Source organism: Argiope bruennichi, chromosome 5, assembly GCF_947563725.1.
Source record: "Argiope bruennichi chromosome 5, qqArgBrue1.1, whole genome shotgun sequence".
Classification (NCBI taxonomy): domain Eukaryota; kingdom Metazoa; phylum Arthropoda; class Arachnida; order Araneae; family Araneidae; genus Argiope; species Argiope bruennichi.
In genome coordinates this window covers 17,874,057-17,900,626 of record NC_079155.1, presented here as the reverse complement: position 1 = coordinate 17,900,626, position 26,570 = coordinate 17,874,057, and the positions used below count along the sequence as shown (strand labels likewise).

The following is a 26,570-nucleotide window of genomic DNA, read 5'->3' as shown; positions in this document are numbered from 1 at the left end:
GTCAAGTTTTTTAATATTTATATTAATTCTGCTTGAAGTTCTCACTTTTTTTATGCATATCAAAAAGCACTCGCAAGATTCTGTTTGGATTGCGCCTTATTATAGAAACACCTTAGAATAGAATGATTAAATTAGATTCAAAAATTCATCCCTTCTATCTGAGAATTTCCTTTTCTAAATTACACCCTCGTGTATGTATTTTCGTCTCCTTGTACAAGATCATGGATGGATAGAGTCAACATGTCTCCGCTTTTCTAAGTGGGGATTCCCAATTTGAAAAGTGGAGACAGTGAAGACATGTTGACTTACTCCCACTCAAACTGAGATCGCCTACTGCTACTATTTATAGATCTTCAACCACTCATTGGACCAGTTATCGTCCATGTATCATTTGTCATCTCTAATTCATAGTTTTTATTATCTATATATCAAATAAACCTTATAAATAAAATGAAATTAAAGGAAAGCGTTTAGCGGGCCAAGAAATATCAAATGAATTTTTAGTTTTATAAATTAAAAAAAAATACTGGATATTCTTGTGATTTATCGATTCTTATAATTCTAAAACAATATTTTTTTTATATTTTTGTATAACACTCGTTTTAATGATAATTATTATTGCAATGCTTCTAGATTTATGAAATAAGTCAAACTTTCCAAAAAATAATTAATCTTACAAGAGGAGTCAAATGACTAGGCATTTTAATGGAAGTCTCATAATATAGATAAGATTTCCACAGCGCAAATAAATTAGATAATTAAAATATATATATATAAATCAAAGAATCTTCTGCCTTTCTTAAGCAGGGTGTTGATTTCACAAATTTCATTTAATGTAAAATTTATGATTCCAAAGTCAGCATCAATAGTCGTTTGTTGCCTTCGCATATCATTTTTCAAGAAAAGACTCAAAAACTCTATTTCACTATTTCACTATTTACTACCGACAGAGGAAAAGAGCCTTGATAACGTTCCCCAACTCCAACTATTTTACTGATTTCGCCCATTTTTATTTTATACTAGCAACCTTTGGTGATAAACTGGTTCACCAGGGAAATTGACACTGTCTCATTTCAGATAAATATATTAAAAAGGACTTAATGTCCACTTTTGAATAGACAAACTATTTTTAATTATCAATTTGACATAGACATCCAAACTGTCGTATTTTAATTGTCTTGTCGATTATGTACATGAACCATCCTAATGAAACTAAATGCTATAACATCAAAGTTATATTAGAAAATTAACTATCCGGTTGATTCATAGTTTTCACCTTTTTTGTAAAGTATGTTAATATTAAACAGAATCGTTCTTCCTTAGCTTTGAACACCGGATCAATATTATATGATTAAACATTTGACGTAAAAACGAAAATGGTTTTAATTTCGCTGCCGCAAAATATTCTATATTCACTATATTCTATAAAAAATATTTTTTTAATTTAGAAAAAATTTGCACAACTATGAAATTAATATCATTATTTTTTTTAAATTTTGAGACTGTGCACACATTATTTTTGTCTAATAATTTTTGTCTATTTTTGTCTAATAATATTATAATAAATATTATTAGACATTATGTAACAGATGGTTCAAGATTTTGCTTTACTTTTTATTCAATTAAAATTCTAATTAAAGTTTCAAAAATAATTTCTTCAATGTGCTGATTCACATTCACCGGAATATATATATATATATATATATATATATATATATATATATATATATATATATATATATATATATATATATATATATATATATATATATATATATATGTATGTATGTATGTGTGTATATGTATATATGTATGTATGTATGTGTATATATATATATATATATATATATATGTGTGTGTGTGTGTGTGTGTGTGTGTGTATATATATGTATGTATGTATGTATGTGTGTATATGTATATATGTATGTATGTATGTGTATATATATATATATATATATATATGTGTGTGTGTGTGTGTATATATATATATGTATGTATGTATGTATGTGTATATATATATATATATATATATATATATATATATATATATATATATATATATATATATATATGTATATATATATATATATATATACATATATATATATATATATATATATATATATATACATATATATATACACATATATATACACACACAAAATCACCTTCATCTGTATTATTAGTAGAAATAGAGATGAAAGCTCATGTTCCATATATGCGTCACCAATGGCTTCCAACATCCTCCATTTATTGAAATAATAAATACAATTTCAAATTTCAAATAAAGTTTCAAAGAATTTCCGGCCTCAACAATTGGATTTATTTCATAACTTTGGAAGTATGACTAACCGAACAAAATACACTTCTTATATTATGCTAATATCAATTTAAGAAAATACTTTCATTTTATTTCGATAAGATAAATTCATCACGGTTGTTTTGTTTTATTACTACGGCTATGTAATGAACGGATAACTGGTACCTAAAGGCGGTTTCAGCATTTCTATTCATCAAATATACATTTTCAATATATTTCAAAAACAGAAATAGAAATATTTCCTGTCTAAAAATATACCAAAAATGCAACAAGATATTTTAAACTCTGGATTACATTTTTTTAACAAAGAATTCACTATGTTCCCATACATTTTCAGAAAATGTCAGGAATTTCCAAACAGCTAGGTTTTAATTTAAACATAAAGTGCAAACAAAAATATCGCGGTACCTTAAACATAAAAGTGATATTCGCTATCCAGCATTAAAAAAAAGGGGAGGGGGGAGAAATCCTGAGCGAATTTTTCTGGGACATAAGTGCATTGACTTTTGTTGTTCCAATTTGAGTTTCTGTTTACTTCCTGATCTTTCGTGCATTGCGTGACAGAATTTTAAATCTTTCTGCTTTAATAGGAATATTAGCGAATTTTATTTTTTCGGAGGTTTATTTGGAATTCGAATGCTGAATGAATATGATATTACATAGTTAAAAATGTTGTCTAACTTAATAATAAACCAAAGAGAAAAGTCTCCCCTAAACTTTCTCACATACTCTCAAATGAATGGATCATTTCCCTCCTTCTCACGTGAAACTGGGTGCCTTGAGCAAGTCTATGAATGTCAATTGCCCGCCGTTTTTATTTTCGTCCATGAGAATTTTGTACTGCGTAATTTAACTAAGAAAAACAGTACTTGTGTATTAACTTTATGCTATGTGCGAATAGCTACAAACGATCGATATTTGACGTGAATGAATCGCTTTTATAGAAACTATTATGCGATTTTTCTCGAATTTTTTGGCGATTAATACACAAGTACCAGAAATGTACAAGTAAAGTGATTTTTGACTCTTTTTTCCGTCCGTTTGTAATTAGAATTTGAATGAGAACTGTGTGTGTTATTACTTATGGCACTTTACAAGCCCACTGACAGTATCCTATCAGCGATTTTAGCCAAGTGAGTGGCTCTTATTTTTTCAGTAGCGCCATCTAAGACCAAGATTATGACTTAGCTACTTCATGCGTCACATTCGCTTGTACAACTCTTTTTTACAAGGGGGTACATTCGCACACCTCACAGATAGAAAACAGACGAACAACCATTCCCGAACCGGTGCTCGAACCCAGGACTTCCAGATCACGAGGGGGACGTGCTACCCTTATGCCAGGACGCCGGCTGAATGAGAACTATAACTGTACTTGCTAAAATTAATTTATTTATATCATTGCACTTCTTGACTTATTGCATTAAAATACTTCGTAATATAAAAATTCGGTGGTCACCTCTTGGGAAATTTGATTCAAAATTCGAAAAGAATCTTCCATTTACATGCTAAAACTTTCAACTTCCATTTAACTAGATTGTCATGTTTTTGAGTTACTGTGTTTTTTTTTTCTTTTTTTTTTTGTACATTTAAAGTCACGCCTATAGACGATCACCTCCTTATTGAATCTATTTCAAAATTTGATGTACAGGTACATTTTAAATATTAAATCTTTTTACTAGATTTTCTTTATTCATCTCTTTGCGATTTGTAATTTTGATGTTCACTTGTCATGGAACAGCTGGAAATCCTATGAAGGGATTCCGTTCAAAATGTAATAGAAATTTGCAACTTTTGTACAGAGGCCGCATAGTACATTTCATGCGTTTAGCTCCCAACATTTTTGTGCAATTATTTTCACAGGTAGACAGATATAATTCCAAAAATGTGTTTTTCGGATTCAGGGATATGTGAAACAGGAAGATTCTTCAAAATATCGATGTCGAATGTTTTTTCTTTCTTTTTTTCAGTACTCACGCATGAGTCTGTCTGTCTGTCTGTGCGTGTGTGTGCTCATGAGTCTCTGTGTGTGTGTGTGTGTGTGTGTGTGTGTGTTTGCATCGCATTTTTTTTTTCTTTTTGTATATTTCGTATATGCCAAACTAAAAATTTCAAAATATAAAATAAATTCAACATGCCAGATTTGCTAAAATTAAAACATAGCTTTCCAAGACATTTACGTTTTCCTTCGCATTATAATGTTGCCCATTAGGAAGGCTCATGCAAACAATAAATATGACATGCATAAGGCTAAGAACTTGTATTTCTAAAATAACACCGATTTAATGTCTATCACATTTGAATATTTAAAACAATTTACAGAGGGATTTATAAATAGCACGTTATTCATAAGAGATTTCATTGAAATTAAAATCACCCGTAATTCCCAGCGAATTAATATGTTATAGCTGATTTAATTTCGAATTATCCCTTGTCCATTTATTCATAAACAGACAGAAGAACCCATAAATTATATGCAGAAGATTTTAAGATGAGACATATCTGCAGTTTTTGTTATAAAATTATATGTGATTATCCGTCTAGATCGTGTAAAGTGTGTGAATCAACATGTTCAAATCTCCTCTTATGAACAAACTTTCCCGAAAAAGGATTTCAATCAAAATTTGATTGAAATAAATCTTGTTACATTGATAGTGTCCGAAATTTCTTCTCTCCATGTCTTTGCGTATTTCATGCACACAGATACCGATTCACACGTATACAGATGGACTGACGCACAGACATGATTCATAAGTATTGTTTTCAGATTTGGAAAAATCGAAAAATGATGATTCACGAAATTTTCCATATGGAATAAGATAAGAATTACCATAAATTCACTTTCTACACTTCATATACAAAAAAGAACAAATAACATAGATATTTGGGAAGAATTTCATTTTTCCGTTAATTATTTCTTATTATTATGCATTAAATTGAACAAAACGTTTTTAATTAGAATAATTTACTTTGACATGTATCAAAGGGAATGAGAATAATTATAATTTGATAGAAAAAAATTAATTCCCTCTTTTCTAAACGAGTATATATATTAAAAATTATGTCAGATTATAACAACTTTTTTTTTTTCTTTTGCAAATATTATATTTCCGAATTTTTTTATTTTGCCTCATGAGAATTTTTTTACAAATGATAATGATTGTATTTTAATAATGAGATTCGGGATTTAAGTTGATGTTAATAATTATTTTCACAATAAAATAATTGACTTTCTTAGAGAAAAAATATTTTTTATCTTTAATAAAACATCATGAATGATTCTTTTATTGTACATTTGTGCATAAAAAGAATATTTTTCGTGCTTTTTTTTTAAATCCATAAATTTATATTGATTTATAAAATATCGATAATTTATAATCGATTTTTAACTCAACTTCTCCTAGCTTTTTTTTGAATTTTGCAAAATTATACACAGATATGATAGTGTTTTGATGTTCTCAAAATTTAATTATCTGCTAATAGAAAAACTTGATTAAATTTTGCTTCTATATCAATCCTTTATTAAGATGTAAATTTGGGGAAATTTATTCGAAAATTCTGTAATTAAAAATTTAAAAAAAACTAAGTAAATAATTAAAGTGAAAATTTTTTACCTTTTTATATCTTAACATAAATGTATTTTAAAGTCTCTTTTCATTAAATTTATTAATATGTATTCAATTGAAAATTTTATTCGCATTAAACTGTATGAAAACAGAATTATTGAGATAGAAATGATTAAAACTGCCGACATTTTTTTTTTCGAAATTTCAACAGTTACTCTTTTATTGTTTTAAGCATTTACAAAGATACTGAAAATATTTTTCATGAACATCTGTTGTCATCAAATATTCATTTAGTTGATTTAATCTAAATTTTACAATAATAAAAAAATAACATTTGAGCTTATACTTCTTCTTTTCTAGCATTTATTATTAGCATTCTCACATGATTCGATATAATTTTCTAATAAAAAATAGTACAAAATATGGATATAAAATATTTCTCGTATTTCTTCGATTTAGTGAAAAAAAAACACTGAAAATGAATTTCAATTTAATGTTTCTGATAAATAAATTTTCAAATCATAGAAGATTATTAATATCATTATATGGTTGGCACATTTATAGAATTCACTGTAATTACAATTGAAACTTGTAACTAAAAATTTAGGATTTCAGTTTTTATTTAAAGGTGCAATAGACATTAAAAATGTGAAAATTTCACGAAAATAGTAATTTGTAATATCTTTTATCAAAAACGGATTACGGGCAATCATTTAGAAAGAAGGAATTTTATATATATTTATTTATTCGCTGAAAGCAAGAATTATTTTTTACTAATATTGTCGTTTTCTATACAGAAATTTTAAGTAGATATTAAAAATATCTCAAAATAAAATTCCAAGTTTTTATCCACATTATAATGCAGTTTACACTCGTTATATATATTTTTAGTTACAACTCGGGATTTTTCTGTTTTCTTTTTAAATGGGCACAGATTAATAGAATTTTCCATGAATAGAATATGCATGTTTGATAATTCTTGTAATAAATGCTTTAATACTGGAATAATGTTTGAGAATTAAAAAATCAAAATGTTTTAAACTAAAACGATTTGAAAGATATTTTATAATTTCAGATGCAAACACGCTAAACATTGTGTATGACAAAATACTTATTTTGAAAAAAAAATTTAAAATATTTTTCTGATCTATTTTAATAAAATGTAATAATTTGTTTTACAATATTTTAATAAATTTTATTTATTTTTGAGTGGAAAAATTACAATTATTCATATTTTATTTTTAAAAAATCAAAAATGCACTTACTAAATTTCTTTTATTGATTTTTTTTTTACTAAAAATAAAATAAAAATGTTATTTAGTGCTGATCTTCTCTTGCATATAAGAATTATATAAGAAAAAATTTATTAATATTTAAAGATAACAGCATCGAAATTTAGGAACTTTGTTCGTAAATTCTTAAATATTTCTTATATGATTACTCTTAATATAGTATATAAAAGTGTATTATTGCAAGAGTATATTTTAGTTCTTATTATATAATATACTTTTTAGTATTTTTTAATATTCTTTTATAGTTGATAGATATAATCTAAGAATAACAGATAATCTAATTCATCTAAATCTTAATCCTTCATAACAGCATTTCTGGAATAGATTCAACAAGAATTATTTGGGCGAAATCCTAAAATCATTTCTGTTACATGAAGACTAGGATTGCACTGAAACATATTTTACGGCCGAGGCTATTGATTATAGTTTGGTTCATTATATCTGCAGGTGGCTTACTTCAGCATTTTACAAAGCATATCAATTGTTAAATTAAAATTCAAACTGGTGAAGAATTCGAATATTTGAAAAAAAAAGATATTAATCTCTGAATGTATTCAATTGTTAAAATAACTCCAAACATAAAAAAAAAATGTTTTACCATCAATTCATAAAGCAAATGACTGATAATTTTTTTAACTCTTAATCATCAGCTTGTTAACGTAGCAATCAATTTATATTTAGTCAGAATTGCATTTCATGTTGATCTGAGAGTTTTTTTGAACAAGTCGAGTAATATTCATGAAATTTCCTTACCCTCGGTTTCCATGCCATTGAATTGATTTGAGGTTCTTCCATTTTATAAAAATAAATGTAAAAAATTTCATTTATGATCTACTGGAAATAATACGATGTGAAGTTCTTATGTATTGATTCATTGCGTTTTTTGATTGAATATTTGATTTGATTATTGATTCGATGAGTTATTTTAGTGAATATTTAATTTGATTATTAATTTTTGACTGGAAATTTTATTTGATTATAAATTCATTGCATTGTTTGAGTGAATATTTGGTTTGATTATTAATTCATTGCATTTTTTGACTGAATATTTGATATGATTATTGATTCATTGCCTTATTAGAGAGAATATTTGATTTGATTATAAATTCATTGCATTATTTGAGTGAATGTTTGATTTATTGCAATCTTTACATTCAAACTGTTTTCATTGCTTTAAATTAAATATAAAAACCACTTAAACAAGCACTTGCAAAACTATTAAAAACATTTTTCTTGAATTTAAACTTAAATTTCTGTGAAAGCTAAAACTTTCACACTAACAAATTCCGTTGATCAAAGTCATTTTTTTTAACTATTGCTTATATGTTCAGATCAATGCGCAGACCAATAAATTGGAAACCCTTTGAAAGACTTGTTTAAATACTAAATATTCATCTATAGTTAAAAATGTTAAAATTATAGTTAATTTTATCTGTATGTATTTTTAATTTTTATATTTATCCTATTACCTTGCTCTCCGCTAGTCCAAATTCATAAGAATAGATTTATGATAAATTTTTTGAAATTTGATTTTCAGACCGCATACCAAATTTCATCCGTTTATCTCATATCATTTATTAGTTATCTTCACGGCAGACAAAAATGTCTGATCGAATAATGTGTTTTCTGACTTATAGATTTATGAAAAGTGTGGATTTTCAAAATTTCCAGCTCGAACGTTTTGACGATTAAAATATTTTTTGTTGCATATTTCGCACCTGAGAAAATAATTAAAGTATGCAGTAACATGTACATTTGAAGATTTAATTAACCATTGTGCAAATAAAATCAAAATAATAAAACAATCAAAAAATTCTATATCTATGTTCTAGCTTAGATGAATTTTTTAATAATTTTGTCACAAATTTTTATGAATACGCAATAATTATTTTAACACAACAATTATTATAGACGTAATTATTTTAATATAATATAAAATTACTAATTCTCTTAGGTTGTCATGAGTATTAGAATATATATATATATATATATATATATATATATATATATATATATATATATATATATATATATATATATATATATATATATATATATATATATATATATATATATATATATATATATATATATATATATATATATATATATATATATATATATATATATATATATATATATATATATAATACTGTATAGGAAGATGGAATTATTTGGTAATTCCTTTTAACAGTTGAAGCGACAATCTCATTCTCTCTCTCTCTCTTTCTTTTAGAAAGATCCTGGTAACTTTTAAACCTCCTCAGATGATATCACTTCTTCATCGAAAATTGTAAATTAAAGTTTGTCCTAATGTTGCTAAATTTCATTTTGTTCACTAATTAATTACCCATTTGTTTATTTCTCGAATACTAATGAAATCTATATAATAAAATAAATTCGTCTTTAAATGGAATTATTTTCCTAATTATCTATAGGCAAATTGTTGTTATTAGCTTAGACAGATTAATGTCTTGTTCCGAGACAACATAAAGGCTATTTTGGATCGGATTTCATTTTAATGAACTGAAGTCAGATGACGAGGAAGACACCTGATACATCTCTTTCAAAGACCCACCTAAATGCTTCTCGGTGGAATATAGTTTCGGATCTTGAATCCTCCAGTCTTTAAATCATGATCTTACCCCCAGGCTGTCTTAGATCCAGCTAACTGTTGACAGAAGAGCATCACATTTCTCTTCATTTTAAATTAAATCAATATTTATTACTTACATTACAAAATTCATTCGTTCCCTGTATTCCAAAATCCAACCTAATTAAGCTGGTATCAATCCTCCAGTGCTTATAATGATAGTCTTGTTCTTCTAATAGATTTGTGCATGAAATTTTGTTATTCGCTTTTTTTAGGAGTTTTTTTATTTTTTTAATTTTCTAAAATTAAGAAAATTTATAAGCAATTTCGTTATTTTTTTCAATTAGGAAAGCAACTTATCCTTTATATTGGAGTGAAATAGATTTATAATTCTGATACCATGGATATATTCAAAAAATTCTTTGATAAACAGAAGATATCACACTTTTCTTTAAATTAGACTGAAATCGTTGGACGAATAGGATTAGAATCTCCACTTTACATAATTAATAAAAAATAAGATTCAAAATTTTTTCTTTGTCCTTTTATTTATCCAAACTATTTTTTAATCAATGTCGAGGGTCCAGTATAAATGCTGCTGGAAAAAGTTTGTAAAAATAATTAGTAAAAGCAATATTGAAATTAATAAGAGCAAAATATTCAAGTGAAATGTATTTAACCAACTGTTCGAAATTCTTCTGTTCATTTAATTCTAAACTTTATCATCTCTATTATAGAAATAAAATTGTATATATATTTATTATACTTCATTTGAGGAGTTCGAACATTGAGAATAATATATTGCCTGTTAACATTTTTTTTTTTTTACTTAGACAATTATTGCGTTAACTTTAAAAGTATATTATTTTAAAATTTGTGCGCATACGAAGTAAACTGAAAATAGAAATATTTGCAAATATCAGACTAACAAAAATTTACTCAATACATGCAAATGAAATAAATGACTAATACATTGCTCTCCATGAAAAGATTGAAATTCTTCCTCAAATGGTTTTACAAAGTAATAGTTTCTGTTTGTACATTAAAGAAGGTCTTTGTAAGGTAAATCTAAAATGACACACTTTCACTTTATATTCTGTCCAACAATTCGCTAATTAAGAAGACAAAAGCTATTACATACACATTGGAGAAAAATTTGGGAAAGGTTTTGAAATCCCAGATAGTGTAAGGTATTAACTAGAAGATATCAAACCACCAACACTATTCCGACGAATTTTTACATTTGGTGATTAGAATTCAATATGGACACAGTTTTTTTATTTATATTAAAAACAACAAATTTTTAAAAGAAATTTAGAATGACACATCCTATCCACTTGTTCTAATTTATAAACATTATTCCAATGTGATAGAGAAAAATTAGTTTAAACAACTTTAAAATTCCAAAGTGAGCAATATATTAATTCAGAAGCATCAGTTTACTAAAATAAAGCACTTATTGAAATAATCATATTGAGTTTAAGCGATGTAATTCAAAATAGTTATCCATCTATGAAGTAATTTTAACATTTGAGCCATTTCTATCAATCTGAAGGATTAAAACTCAAGAGCTAATAATTCTCATTATAAAATATTTAATATTTGTAACCAAACAAGACAATTTTCTAATGTGAATCAGTTACGTAAGATTTTTTTTTCTTAAAACAAAACTAATGGTTTGCCTAGATAAATTAAAAACAACCCTTCAAATTCACAGTGAAAATGCTGTTAATCACAAAACAGACAAATCGTAAATCAATCAAATTATTCTCAAATATTGTTGTGTAATCAATCAAGTTGCTTGAATTGACTGATCTGATTGAATAGTATTAAATTTCATATCAAGTCAGTTGCCTAAATATTACTGTATACAAATATAAACAATATCAAAAGCTTTAAAAAGTATATAAATATATATATAAACTCAAGGGCATCAATTTATTTAAGGAAAACGAATGCTAAAGGCACTTTTCATTCTACACTATACAACATACACAATTATTGTGCTTCCATAAAATAATTTCAACATTTGCGTCATTTTTATTAATATCCAATAAATTAAAATTTTGGTGAAATTGGGAAAAAACATTTTTTTCCCCTCTCTTTCCACCAGCACGCCAACATTTCTCCAGTATACAAAGATAATGGAGACTAATTAATAAAAACAATATCGAAATTCCAGACAGCGGAAAATATACTGTCGAGCATTGAAACTGTGAATTTTCCATTCTTATTATTATGCATTTTCGTGTTGGGGAACATATTTGGGGAGCGAGGGAGGCTCTTTTGACCTGTTTGGCTTACCCAGAGACAAGAGAAGTGGCAAATAGCAGAGAAGTGTCTTACTATTTCCTTTAAGGAACCACCCCACCCTAAAAAGAGAAGGGGGCACGCGAGCAGGGGCTGAGGGAAGGGCGTCAGACTCCATCCCGCATCTGTGCGCATGCGAACCCGCGCATTTTCGGATGACGCCTGCGGATCGATTCGACCTTCCACTGCTCTGCTGCTTCTTCGAGGCCTTCATCTGCAGCTCGGATTCATCCCGAACGCTAGAACGAACACTTTTCATTATCATGTTCCTGGCTTTAAATCACCCTGAGGGTCAACCAAAGGGTCCCATCCAGCCCTGATTCGTGCCTGGCGAAATCCTGTCCAAAAATTCCGACGAGAAGGCTGGCCCCCCGAAGGGTAAAAATCGCGCCGGAGGCTCCCTCCGGATGACCGTTCAGTGCACTAGCACGCAAATCAGTCAAGTTGTTGTTGTGATATGCCCCCCGACTGGGGACCGTGGACTTAGGCAAGAACTTTAAGGTCGTGGACTCTAGGAAACAGGTAGGTGGGTTCTCCAAAATCCCTGAGGTCCTCCACAAAATCATCTGCAATGTAAATTTAGGAAGAACTTGCGAATCCATCAATCCAAAATCTCTGCCTACGAACATTTTAAGGATGTGTTTTAGTCCAGTAAAATCAAGATGGCGGACCAGAGCTGATGGGCCATAGTTTGGATTTCTTCGTAGTTTCTATTTTCTCTTCCTGGATATATAAATTTAGATCACCTGCTACAAGCTTTGTGCTGCTGTTTTATAATTCTTCTTCTGCCACCTGTTCGTAAAAAAATATTATACTCTTCCCAAGTAGATCGTTTAGATTCAGTAAAGAGATTCGTTGAAGTGTTAGAGTTAGTGTCTGTGGTTTCTGAATTTTGGTTGAATTTTTTTTTCCATCCGAATCCTGCCTGCATTTATCCGATCCAGATTAAGATTGGTGTTGAGGAAAGAAAAAATTCGCTGTTTACAAATAATCTATGCACCTGTTGAATTATGAAAATGTATGAAAAGAACATCAGATTCACCACCCTGGGGTCATGTTTATCGTGTTGTAAGCTCTCATGATGTATGAGATTTGACAGTTTGCCAGCTGAGGTAAGTAAATTCTTCGTATGAATCATTCATACTATTGCTTCATGTTTTCTATTGTTCCACTTTATTTTTCAAAACAAATGAATGTTTTTCCATAACTTATATACATGTGTATGCCTGTGTTGATATTTTTCAATCATTTAGATAAATATTCAATTTATAGTCTTTTAATTTTATATATTTGTTGTACAAAAGACAAATTATAGTTAAAAATTCTTTACCTTTTTTTTACAGTTCAAAAATTAAGAAAAGATCACACTTTTACGAAATACAACAATAGTGTTTGTTTTTAATATTTCATGGTTAGAGAAATTAAGTAAGTGAGTCTGACAATTTTCTGATCTGTTATATTTATCATAACGATATCCTGCAATAAGAACAATATAATTAATAATATATTTAATTTTATTTGAAAAATTATGATAATAGTTTTTCAGAACTTTATTCTGTAATAAGTAAGATATCAAAATATTTTAACTTATCTGTTATATAAAGACAGCAATTAAAGTAGAAGCTATATTTTTGATTAATAATTTATTAAGCTTTATTAATTCATGAATGTAACATATACATGCACTCATTGAAACCATCTTGAAATTTCATCTTTCTCATTTTGGTTTCCAATTTCATTTCATGAAAAACAGGTGAGATATATGAGAAAAGGTTTTATTCAATAATTTATAAAAAATATTTCGAAAATTTTAACTTTAAAAAAACAAAAAATAGATATTGTTTCTAAACACATATTTGGATTACAAATAAAATTCATTTTCTTAATTAACCAGCTTTCTTTTAAAAACTATTTAACTTTTCAATTAATTGATCATTCGATTGTTTAATTCGTTTTTTTTTCAACTCAAAGAAAATTAATTATTTTTCAAGGGTATGTTTTTAGCTTAAACATTTAATTTTTGCAAACGAATATTTCATGAACAGAAATATAAAAATTTTAATACTTTTACTTATTTTACTTTACTTACTTTTAATACTATTTTTCTCGTGTAGTTATTTGCTTTTATTAAAAAAAAGATCAGTCTTTATAAGAAAAGGATAACAATATTATTTATAGTGAGGATAGTGTTGAAGAATTTTATATGATAATTATCTAAATGTGTGAGAAACATAGAAAAATAACTCTTGAGAACGCAAGTAAGATTTTCAGCTCAAATGAAAAAACTCGCATAATTTTAAGAACATAAAAAGCATAAAAAGAATTATGATATTTATGATGATATTTTTAAGTAATTCCGAGTTGATGCGATTGAACAACATAATTTTAATGCTCATTAAATTTTAGATCTTTTTCGATCATACAAAAAATAGCTTCTCTTTTTTTAATTTATGCATTTGTATATTTCATGATGAAAATTTCAAATAATTCCAATAGAAATTAAGATAACTGATTAATTTCTTAATATTGTAGAAAGCATAAGGAACTGCAGTCATACTCATTCAAAAACTTCTAGATCTATTTATCAAATTGGTATAAAATTATATCAAATATTCATAACTAATAAGTCAATTATTTCATTTTTATGAACAATTTTGTATGGATTTATCTATATATTTCTCAACTTTATTATAAAAGTATAACTGAATTTAATGTTATATTTATTTTTCTATTATATTGTTCTACAAGTGAAAAATTTTAACTCGTAAAAACTTAAATCTCAGTAAAGAATTTGGAACAGTATTTATCAGCACAATAGGGAAATTCATTGTTCTCAAAGTAAACAGTAGATCTGTTCTATGAAGTATATTTGAAAGTAATTTTATTGAATAAATTATATTCATTAAATTCAATACTCATTAAACTTCAGTTGAAAATTCTAAAAACCCACAAATTAAATTCGATAAATGTTACCTTCAAACCTAGCAATTTTTCTGAATTATGAAAAAAATTTAACTTTAAATTAATAAAACTCATTTAGACACTTACAGATGATTGAATCAATTACGACTGAGTACGTAACCGCATATGAAATACATGACTAAAAAGATTTCATGTATATGCGTTGAAAAACTGGATAAAATATATTTTTCTAAAAATATTTACCGTTTGCAGGAAAATAATAACAGCTAACAGAAGAACCATGCTTCAAAGGCTTCTAAAGATGTTATGTTTTCAGTAATAAAAATTCATGATTGTATTTTTCCTGGACTTAAATTTCTAATTTATATAAAAAATTTATCTTTCGGCATTATTCTTTGATTAAATAGAAAGAAATAGAAAATTAAATAAAAAAATTAATAAATTCAAACATAATTTATTAATCTAAAAATAAAATTATTAATAAATTAGGATGTTCCAGGGTTTTCTTTTAAAATACCAAATAAATAATCTTTACATAAAATATACTTTATCCTTTCTTTGCAAAATTTTAAATGAATGTTTTACAAATCAAAATAAAATATAAATAATATACTGCTTTCTTCAGAATAGAATACACTATTTAGATTAAATTCTTGCAAATTAAATAAGACTCTAATACTCATTAAAAAGTAAACAAAATCCTTTATAGAATCCAAAACTCTTTATTTCATTTATAAAATTTAAAATCTTTGAAAGTAATTTAAAATAATATCTCATTTGTGCCCAACAGCATGTATACGTTCCGAGTAAACTAACACTTTTTTCTTTCTTTCTATTTCAAATAAACCTATTCTTTTAATTATGAGTTCTTATGAAAGTTTTTGTATAAAAGGAAATTCTCTATAACCCTTTATGTCCATTTGACATCATTTTCGGTATAATGCATTTAATTTCATTTTATTATTTTTAATGATATGAGATTCATAATCTTAACTTTTGAATTACGCATAGGATTAGAAAATTAAAATTAGCTATGAAGCATTACCTAGAAAAGTAATGTTAAAATATCAAAATTCGATAAGACAATAAACTGTGATGGTTTTGAAGGTTATTAATCGATATAAATAAAGTAAATAATCTGGTGAGTACTAAAAGTAAATGAGATTTTACAGAGGGTATTCACAAATTAGAAAATCTGAGTAATTTTAAAAAAAATTGTAAATTAGGAGATTTTGTAAAATTTTTGTATTAAAATGCATAGATGAGGGTTTTACGAAAAACGGAATACTCTATTAAAACATATACTGTAGTTAAAGAGATTTCTTGACAATTAATATCAAGAAAATATAATCGTCAGTAAGATATTATACAAGTGTTAATTAAATATACATTTTCTTTTGAAAGAAAAGCAATACAATGTTTAAAATAATTATGATTTATTATGCAAACTTATTATGGTATTATTATAGAAGATTTTTCAATGATAAAAAAAATAATTAGCATTTCATCTCATCAATATTTTACCTATTTCAAAAAAATTCAAAATTACTTAAACTAAGAAGTAAATTAGTTATCTTTAAAAAAATTTGAAATCTTTAAAAAATTTGAAAAAAAAAACAAATTTTTTTTAAAATCTGAACATTTTTATAAATTTGTGAAAATTTGAATCGATTATCATGAAATAATTCATCTCATTATTCTACTTAATTTCATTCGCGTTTTTATTTAATTAAAAATAATCATATGTATATGACACGTTTTTATGATTAACCAGAAAATTATTCGCAGTTTTGTAAAGATATAAAATGTATATATGTGTTTATGTGTTGAAAAACATACACATAATACACAAATTCAATAAATTCATTTAACATCTACACTCATGCTGTAGAAAACCATAGAAAAAAGAAATGAAAAAAATTACAATCAGAAAACAAAACATTTGCCCATAATTTAAATAATTAAATATTATAACTCTAATCTAAAAGTAAATATTGCACGACCCCCTGAAAATAAATATAGCAAATTAATAGAATTAATGTTTATGTATTAATATTAATAAGTAAAATTGTATTATTAATATTAAACAATAGTACTCAAAAAAAATCATAGAATATAAAGCAAAACATTAAATCAAAATATGATAATTTATATATGAATGCAAGAAATAACCAAGATATAAAAGATGAATTGAAAATTACTCATATTTAAAATCCCCAGAATATTGCCTTTTCCATCAATAATTTAGAAAATAAATAAAATACATAGACCAGAAACGCTTATTCTCTAAATATATATCGATAAACATTCACATAAAACATAATTATATATAATTTAAACATTTTCTTATTTTTTATACTATTTGAATAATAATTTCCCTCCACTAACTACTACCATTTTCATCAATGAAACCTCTAAATCACTTGTTGCAGTGAATCCGCCACCTTTGCCAAGAATATTACAAATATGGGTTGATTTTTACTTTTTATACAAAGTCAAGGTCCACTCTACGATCATTTTGCCACGTTTTCTGTGCCAAGAAAAATTTCGTTTGTTTTTACTCGGTTACAACGGTACTCCCAAGTTTTGAACCACTGCCAAATTATATACTTCCGTAATCTTCAGGTGGTTCTTAAAGGTCGTGCAGGACGCGGAAGGCAAATGGGGTTTCTAAAATGAAAACAAGGTGGTCATCGCGTGTCTTTGAGAATTCAGAATAAATTTGTTTAAGTAGGGTTTATAGAGATTAGAGATTGAGGCAATAAACGATGTCAAAAGTGGATTTTGGTCCATTCCTTTTAATGGCTTTTTAGATTTGTGCTTTTGAATGCTAATTGGATTTGGTTCTCAAAAGAACACGGTAGGATTATTTTTTTAGAACAGGGGTGTTAATGGTCCGGATACAAATTGACTTACTACTGTCTTGAATTTGGGTTTCCTGATGTCTCAAATGGCTTTTCTTTGTCTAATTCTAGAATGATTTTATTCTAGGAATTATTCGTAAATTTTATTCTAGAATGACTTTATCTTTTAGAGATGATTTTCAGGTATCAAAAGAATATATAGATGTGATGTAAGAATTTAGAACAATCTTAAACATTTTTATTTTAGTTATTCCGTAGACTGTGCATTTTTGTTTATTCCCTTATTCTAAATCACATATGATGGTTTTGAAGGGAAAAAACTCCTTCCTGAAATCTAGGGTACTGTTAATATAAATTATATGGTATTTAAAAATCCTTACAATGATGGATTGTAAGGTTTTTACTTACTCTTTTACTTAAAATATTTCCTGATTGTTAACGTACAAAGAAACTTTCATAATGCATTTATATTTTGTATTAATCCATTCATACAAATTTATCAAATTTCTTAGAGGGAAATTAAAAAGGATTCTTACAGGTGCAAAACGTTCTCTAAAAATCTCGTATTCTAATTTATGTCTGCAACTTCACTAAAGAATATTTCTTAATTTAGAATTTCAATTCTAGAATATTCATCGTCATCTATTTAGCATTCTAATTCGAAATTGCTTCCCAGCTTATCTCTACAATTCGAATAATTTTCGTTTATTTTTAATTTTTTCTTGATTATATTACAACTTTATCAAAAGATACTTCCACTTTTTAACATGCAGCTATGGAGAAAGTATGTGACTTTATCAATTGGCTTATTTAAAGTTTCTAAACTGTATTTATTCGATATATGTGACTTTGACTACTAAAATAATAATTCCTTGATAAAGTCATCCTCGAGCTAATACGAAACAAATAACTGCTTCAAAGAATAATCCTTATGAATGTGATTTTTATGTATGATAATTTGATTTGGCATGTTTTACAGACATTTCAGCTAAGCATGGCAGCATTTTACCACGCACTCACTGACTGCATTCCTAATAAAGATTATATCAATCAATTTAAAAATACCTCATAATATCCAAATAGGAGGATAATTTGAGGTATCAATAGATGGACATCCTTTGAAAATTTCAATATGTCCAAATGAGAACTATCATCTAACATTTCATTTGAGCGTACATTATCCGCTGATACGTACACTTATTGTTGATTCTTACAATTTTCAAATTGACAAGCTATATTTATATAACTCAAAAAGAAATACACTTGTTACACATAGGATAGTTGGCCAGAAATCAAGCACTTTTTTTAAAAAAAAATGTACCGTATATTCCTCTAAAAAGTCGATGAATTTTAGAAAAGTTTAAAATGAATACCTGAGCATCAATTCATTTAAATATCATTAATACCCATTTCTAATACCCAATTTCTCCAACATTTATGAAACAACGTTCATTCCCTATTGCAGTAGGTTTCGTATTATCATCAGATATATCTTTGAAAAATAATAAAAATAAATATTGTAAAGTAATTACCTCATTTCTGTCGAAAGTAGTTACCAGAGTTGAGTTTATTTATTGTGGACCTCCTCCATTAAGGGTCTTGTTCCCAATTTTGCTCTGTGATTCCGGTGGTTCCCATGGAGACGGTTCGGCTACTCCTATTGCCTGTCGTTTCCTCACTGTAACCCCTTCCCCCTATTATGTCGACCTTTTGTTTGAAGACGGAAAGATCTCCTGATGGATTGTTGACACGGGGATCGATGGGGCACAAGGTAATGTGTATCCAAAAAATTTAATGAAGAAATGCCGACAAAAACATATTATCCGTCTGAGACAAACCGAAAAAGGAAGTACTTCAGTGTTTGCTTTGGGTATTTCCCAGTGACTTTTGGAAGGGCTTCTTAGAGAGTATTTATGACGAATATTCATTTAAAAATTTAAGGTATTTCATGGAAAATATAAAATATTGTAATGTTCATGTTTTAACTTAAAATGTGGTGTAAAATTAAGAAATAAATTCTTCATTAATATAAATGAGGGAATGAAATGAAAATACAGGGTTACTTTAATTACACTGGGAAACAATTCATCTTTATTCTTCAAGAACTTATCGTTGATTCTGAGTTATTTTTATATTCTTTTAAAACATCTTGTCAAAATTGAATTATTTTTAAATGGGAAAAGTAGTATTTAATTCATTTTTTTTATTTTTCCATATTATCAGCGGGATTGTAAAGTGGTATAAGTCAAAACACAACAGCATTATTCCATATGAATCAAAATACAAATCGTATTGTTATGAATATTTTATTGAATATTCCAAAAGGGACATTTTTTGTGTAAATAGTTTCCTAAGTTTTGGGGCTACATCTTCAAACATATGCAAAACTGAAATCTCTATGTAAATTGTAATGTGATTTGATGTGAAAAAGAATTTTTCATCAAATCATCTCTAATTTATTTCGTTGTTCAAAAACTTCTATGTGATGTACATTATTAGTTTGCATTTATTTAAGTAATTTTTGATACATATTGAAATTAATTCGTATCATTTATATTTATAATATGTATCTTAATGAATTTTTAATAACCTAGATATTTCGTATAGTTTTTTTTTTTTTTTTTTTTTTTTACATTTTGGATTTTTGTCGTTTGGGCTCTATGGTATTAATTTTCATGAAAAAATATGATCCAAAATTTCACAGTGTGAATTTATTTTACTGTCCAAAGATTGCTCAATAATTTTATCATTATTTTGAATTTGCTTAGGTAATTTCGTACATGTGATGTTACTTCATATTTTTTACATTTGTTCCACAATTCCAGTAGTTTTTCCTCCTCCCTTTTGGCCTCTGTCATCATCCATACATAAAATTCTAATCATAATGTATAGGATGATATTATTTCTTTTGAATAAGAATATTTCTGGCTTTTATATCACCTACATATTTTTTTTTTCATTTTTCAAATGCTTTACAATAGAATTTGAAATATATTTTATATTTGCTAAAGTGATTTTTAATATATAAGACTACTTCATATTCTTTGTTTATTCTTATATTTGTTATTTTTATTGAAATAAAAGAAAACCATAGACATAAAATTATAATTTAAAAAGAGAATTTTATTTTTAAATATTTGGAGCTATCGTCATCGGTCATACGCAAAATTATTATCGCTAAATAAGTGATATTATTGTCTCACTTGAAAAGTAATATTTCAGAGTTGCTCATTATCTTAAATTTATTCATTATTTCAAGAGCTTAATTATTTCCTTATTTCAACTATTTCAAAACTTCAAGAGTCTTACAGTGGAATATGCAATATGATTTTAAATTCGCAAAAGTAACTTCCTATATATGAAGTTACTTTATATACTTTCTATTTACTACACATATTTCAAAGAATTTTTTAATAACACAGAAGTTTAAAAAAAAAATAGTTTTCTATAATTTGAGCCTCTGTTTTCATCCGTATATAGATAGTATATCTAAGTGTAAATAATAGTATTTTCTGATGTGTAATTACAAAGTTCAAATATCTTCGAATTTATTTAAATATATTACAAAATATACTTTATTTTTGATTTAATGACATCACTTTCTAAATGCTAAGTCATCAATAATCTTTCTATACGCGATGAGTATTTGAACAAAATTTCATAAAAATAGCAATTTTTTATAAGATATTATTTTATATTGTGGGCTTCTATAATCCAATATACAAAAATTATGTCTATGTGTAATGAAATATATTTTCCCTGGCACAAAAGAAGAGGCCTAAATCTTAGATCCGTTTAAGTTCCTTTTAATTACTGAAATAATTTTGTTAACAATATTTTTAATGTTAGTTTATTTTCGTTTAAAATAACTTTCAAAATTCATTTTTATCCCGATAATTGTAAGAACAGAAAATTTATTAGAATTTTTAAGAGTTCGCGATGCATTTCGAACCAAACCAACATAATCATACCGAAAAAGGTACTTTAAATGCAAAAACAATTTGGTGGTAATTAAATTTATCATAAGATATTAATTTTTGTCACAACTACTTAAATATTGAACTTAGATATTGATCTGTATCATTAAGTAACTTCTTCCTATTTTTTATGTTTTATCAATTATATTAAAGCACATTATATAAAATTTCCTTTACTTCAAATATTTTATATTTTTGAGAAAACAGGCGATGAATTCAGGAAATCAAACGATAACACATAAGACAAAAGTAAAGGTTCTAAATCATTTATTAGCGTTTCACTATTCCCACATAAGTAGAAATTATTTTCCAATAATTTTAATTTTGCTTTATCAATATCTAAGCATAAAACCAAATTATCATAGCTATTTTTGAAAAGCTTTTTCGTAAAAAACTTTTTGCATAAAGTAAAGGGAATAAAATAATATGCAAGTGCTATATGATGTTTAATAAAAATATTTTTTAAATAAAACATTTTGAATAGTCTTTTCTGCTCTTTGATAATTGTCTGTTGTTTGATAATTCTGATTATATTTTAATTATTCAGATAGGCAAAAAAAAGACATATTTAAGGATATTCCCTCAATATATTAAAGAATATTTATCAATTAAATAAGGTATTAACTGAATTAATTTTGTTAAGATACCCTTTTCTGTATTTGGGCTTAGATAATTTTTTTTTTAATTTTCTATAAAAGTATTTGAAAAGGCTAATCAAAATTTGCCAAAATAAAGTATTTCACCATGCTTAAAATTAACAATTAATTCTTCATTTAATAGATTAATTGAAAGAATTTTAATGAATTCATAATCAGCAAATAAAATGTTATTGGCTGCAAATATTCATTTTAATTTATCGGGTTTTTTTTAATTTTTTATAAGAATTGCCTTTATTTTCATATTCTATAAAGCTAAATCAAAAATACATACTGAGAATTGATTTTTGTCTTGCAGAAAATATTAGAAATATTAGTAAGAGATATTATTATAATGTTAAGAAATTCACAATTCATTATTTGAAATGCATATTAGAAGCATATTTGATTTATTAGTTAAATTTTAATGATCTAATATTCATTTCTTTGACAGTGGCCGGAATTAAAATTAGATAATTATTATAGAAAGTATAATGTTTCAAGTTTATATGGGATAAATCTAGAAAGGACCCTTACATTATTTTTACTTAAATATAGAGAAAGTGTGTCCCAGTTATTTTGCTTTATTTTTAAAAAAGCGAGAATTCGGTGAGGAGTAGGTGATCAGCTTAAAATGAGGATAATAATCCAAATGATGGTTCAGTGTTCGCTTACAAATAAATGCTGTCTTTAAGTAACAGGATATTCCGCGACATTTGCAGAAACGGATATTTTTAAATAACAGAAATAAATTATTTAAAACTTCGCAATGATATATTTGTTGATTCAAATGACTGGTAGTAAATAATTATCTAAAATATTTGAATCCAATTCATGTGTCATAATTCCTGAATATATTAATGGTAAATTCAGGTCATTTTTACATAATCAGAAAATTGTTATTTTACTAAAATTTGAAGCAGCATCATTGAGAAAATTAAATCAGTATTCCTTATTTAATTTCATTAATATAAAATGCCAACTTGTGGGCATTTAGTATCCTATAAATAATGTTACAGGTTATTAATGTTTTAGCTGTTGCTTAAAATATTAACAATACGTGAATTTCTGAAATTTAGAAGAAATAAATTTGAAATGAAATTCTATAATTTTTTTTTTCATTCTTTAACATCGGATTGGTATAAATTCCATATTTTTCTAATTTGGTTCACTATTTACTATATTTTTTAATGTAGAATTCATTATATTTCATGTACTATATCTACAACATTGCACATGAAAGTTACTTTCTGAAAATTCAGTCTTCCTAAAGATTTTTGTGTATTATTGGATTAAAAACTGAAAATTTTCGGCTTTAACACTTTTGACGAAAGAGTCTCTTGATAAAAAGTTTCCATGTATAAATGTTTATAACATAAATAATGTTAATTCAGAAATTATTTTTGCACACATTTTTAAGATTTGCTAAGGCATTTATCGTCGAAACTTTTATTTTTAATCAAATTTGGAATATTGGTTGTACCAAACGATTTTTAAATCTCCTAGCTTCACAAAAAATTATACTATGCAAAATAATTTTTTTAAGTTACGAAAGCTAATTTTTGGTCAGAAGTTATTAATAATTTTTACAGAATGACAAAAAATTTTATTTTAGAGTCACAATCAAAAGCTTAAAAATACGATTTAAAATATCTATAATATTTTTTGGTGTTGATGACAACATTAATGATTTCTTTAATTGGAAGTTTAGATTTCAATTAACAAAAAACAAAATGCTAAAAAAATTTAGAAAACTTTTTCTTGTTATTCTTAGCATTTATAAAAGAAAAATTAAATAAACTCTATTGAATAATTATGTTTCCTTTTTTTTATTATATGGTATAAGGATATTTTGATTCCAATCATTTCAAATTAGTAAATTATCTGTCATATATTATTATTTTCATGCATTTTCTACACAGTAATTAGAAGATATTAAATTTTAGAGATATCTGAAAATTATTGTGAAACCAAGAAAAAAAATCTTTCAAATATGGAGAATAGTTTGTAATAATAATATTCAAATAAAATCTTGAAACTGAATCTCTCTTAAAAAAATTAAAGATTATTACTAACTTCTCAAATGTCTCTTAGTTTGCATTTTGGAAATAAATTTGTATTAAACAAAAATTGTAAAACGTGTACCAAAAAAGTCCTATTTCCAATATGTTTGTATGACAAAAACGTATTTCTTTATTCAACTTAACGAACTTAATTAAGATTCTAATGCACACACAATACGAAGAGTATAACAATAAATATTTCTGTAAATTTTTGTTCAAATTTCGTTTCTACAACGCAGCAAAATTTAAAAAGTAATTGGCCCCCAGCCGCGTTTCCTATCTTGCGTGTTTGAGATAGGTTCTTTGCTGGGTCAACTGGGTGGGGCGTTTTATCTCGTTCTCCGGGGAGATCGGTATCTTATTATTCATATCTTTGCTTGCTTGCGGTATTTTCATAATTATTGTACGAATGGACTCGTGCTTATTTTAAAGAATAATGGTATAATTCTAACAGCTTCTCCATTTGTTCCGTGTCTTGTTTATATATTATCATTAATTTTAATGAAACGACGTTTTACTGAATAGCACATTTACATTTTTAGGATTTTTTTTTCTTGTGCTGTCAAGTCCTTATTTCCTCATAGCAACATTTTAAGTACTTTTGGAATTTACTATGTTTATTTTTTGATCTCCGTGAAAAGGATTAAATATTTTAATACATTACTAACGATGTGCTTTTAAACTTTGTTTTTGTTTTTATGTTCTACTTTTAAAATAATTCGGCTTTTTGTATTTTTAAAAATCGTAATAACCATTTTTTTTTTCATTTTTAGGGTCATTTTATCAAATTTTAATCAAATAATTGTTTAATGGAAAATTTTCTGAAAATATTTAAGAATTATATTTTCATTAACAATACTTATATAGGGTAAATTTCAAAACTCTATTACTTTAGGAAGTATAACAGTGAAAAATCGAATGTTAATTCTCATCTTTGCAAACAGGAAAGAAATAAAATAAAATAGTGAGAAAAGAAGCTGAATCTTCTGCACTTATACTGAATATTCTGTTTGAAAAATAAAATCGCACGTCCTTTGTAAAGGATTACCTCTAAAATTAACCACTTTCATGTACAATTTTTAATTATCCCTATAATTCATTTATGGTAAAGGCATATTTTTTTATTATTAAGTTGAATAAAATATTTATAATGAAAGTAATAATATGAAATTTAATAAAAGCACATTATCTATCCCTTGCAAGCATTGTAATGTGCATATTGTTAGAAGATTTTAAGCATTTTATATTTACATACAAATATATATATATTTTTTTCGTTTTCAATAAGAAAATATTTATAGTAAAATTAATAATGCAAATTTGAATAAAGGTATATCAGCACCCCCCTTCCAAGCATTCGCATTGCAAGTATTCTAATGTGAAACTTATAAGATGACGTAATCATTTTATATTTGTTGCTGGTTCAATTTTATAGAATCCTCCGATAAGATATCATAGCGTCATCTCCCCCCCCCTAGAGGCACCTCAGATATAGAGAGATGAGATGCTTCTAGAATGGTAGTTGGTTCTCGCTGCTCTAGTCTGTAGATAAACAATGTAAGATCAGTTACCCCTAACCGATGGCGGGACCGGCTTCCTACAGGAGGGAATACACCGTGGTTAGCGATGTCCCTTAGGACTTCACATTAGTTCTCGCCAATGCTATCGAGGTGCCCAGTCATTCAGATTTTTCCGTGTGCTATCGAGCGAATCTGATTAGCTGTTTATAGCACCATAACTTCATATTAATATATACTTTGAATTAATTTATACAATTCTGAAGCATTAAAGCAAGTGTCAGCCAACATTTATAATTTTATTCCATAATATCCATTATAAATATCCACACTCTTTAAAATCTCTATGCATTAGTGAACATTTAAGGAATGTGCATTAGTGAATGGTAACCAATGATAAAAATGAGTCTTCAGTTTCTTGCAAACGTTCACTTGACAAACCTTCATATCAATCCCTAACTTGAAGATCTTACTCTGACATTTATATATATTTGCATGCATTCATACGTTA

The 26,570-nt window shown here is 26.4% G+C and overlaps 1 protein-coding gene across 12 annotated transcripts in view; it reads left to right on the top strand.

Moving 5' to 3' along the window:
* The first annotated feature begins 12,318 nt into the window (after positions 1 to 12,318).
* Positions 12,319 to 26,570, top strand: part of LOC129968177 (sodium channel protein para-like) — a 251,121-nt gene continuing 236,869 nt past the window's right edge. For all 12 annotated transcript variants that reach the window (XM_056082022.1, XM_056082018.1, XM_056082026.1 and 9 more), the window contains exon 1: positions 12,319 to 13,193. The gene's annotated coding sequence lies outside the window, so the exon portion shown is untranslated. The remainder of the gene's footprint in view (positions 13,194 to 26,570) is intronic.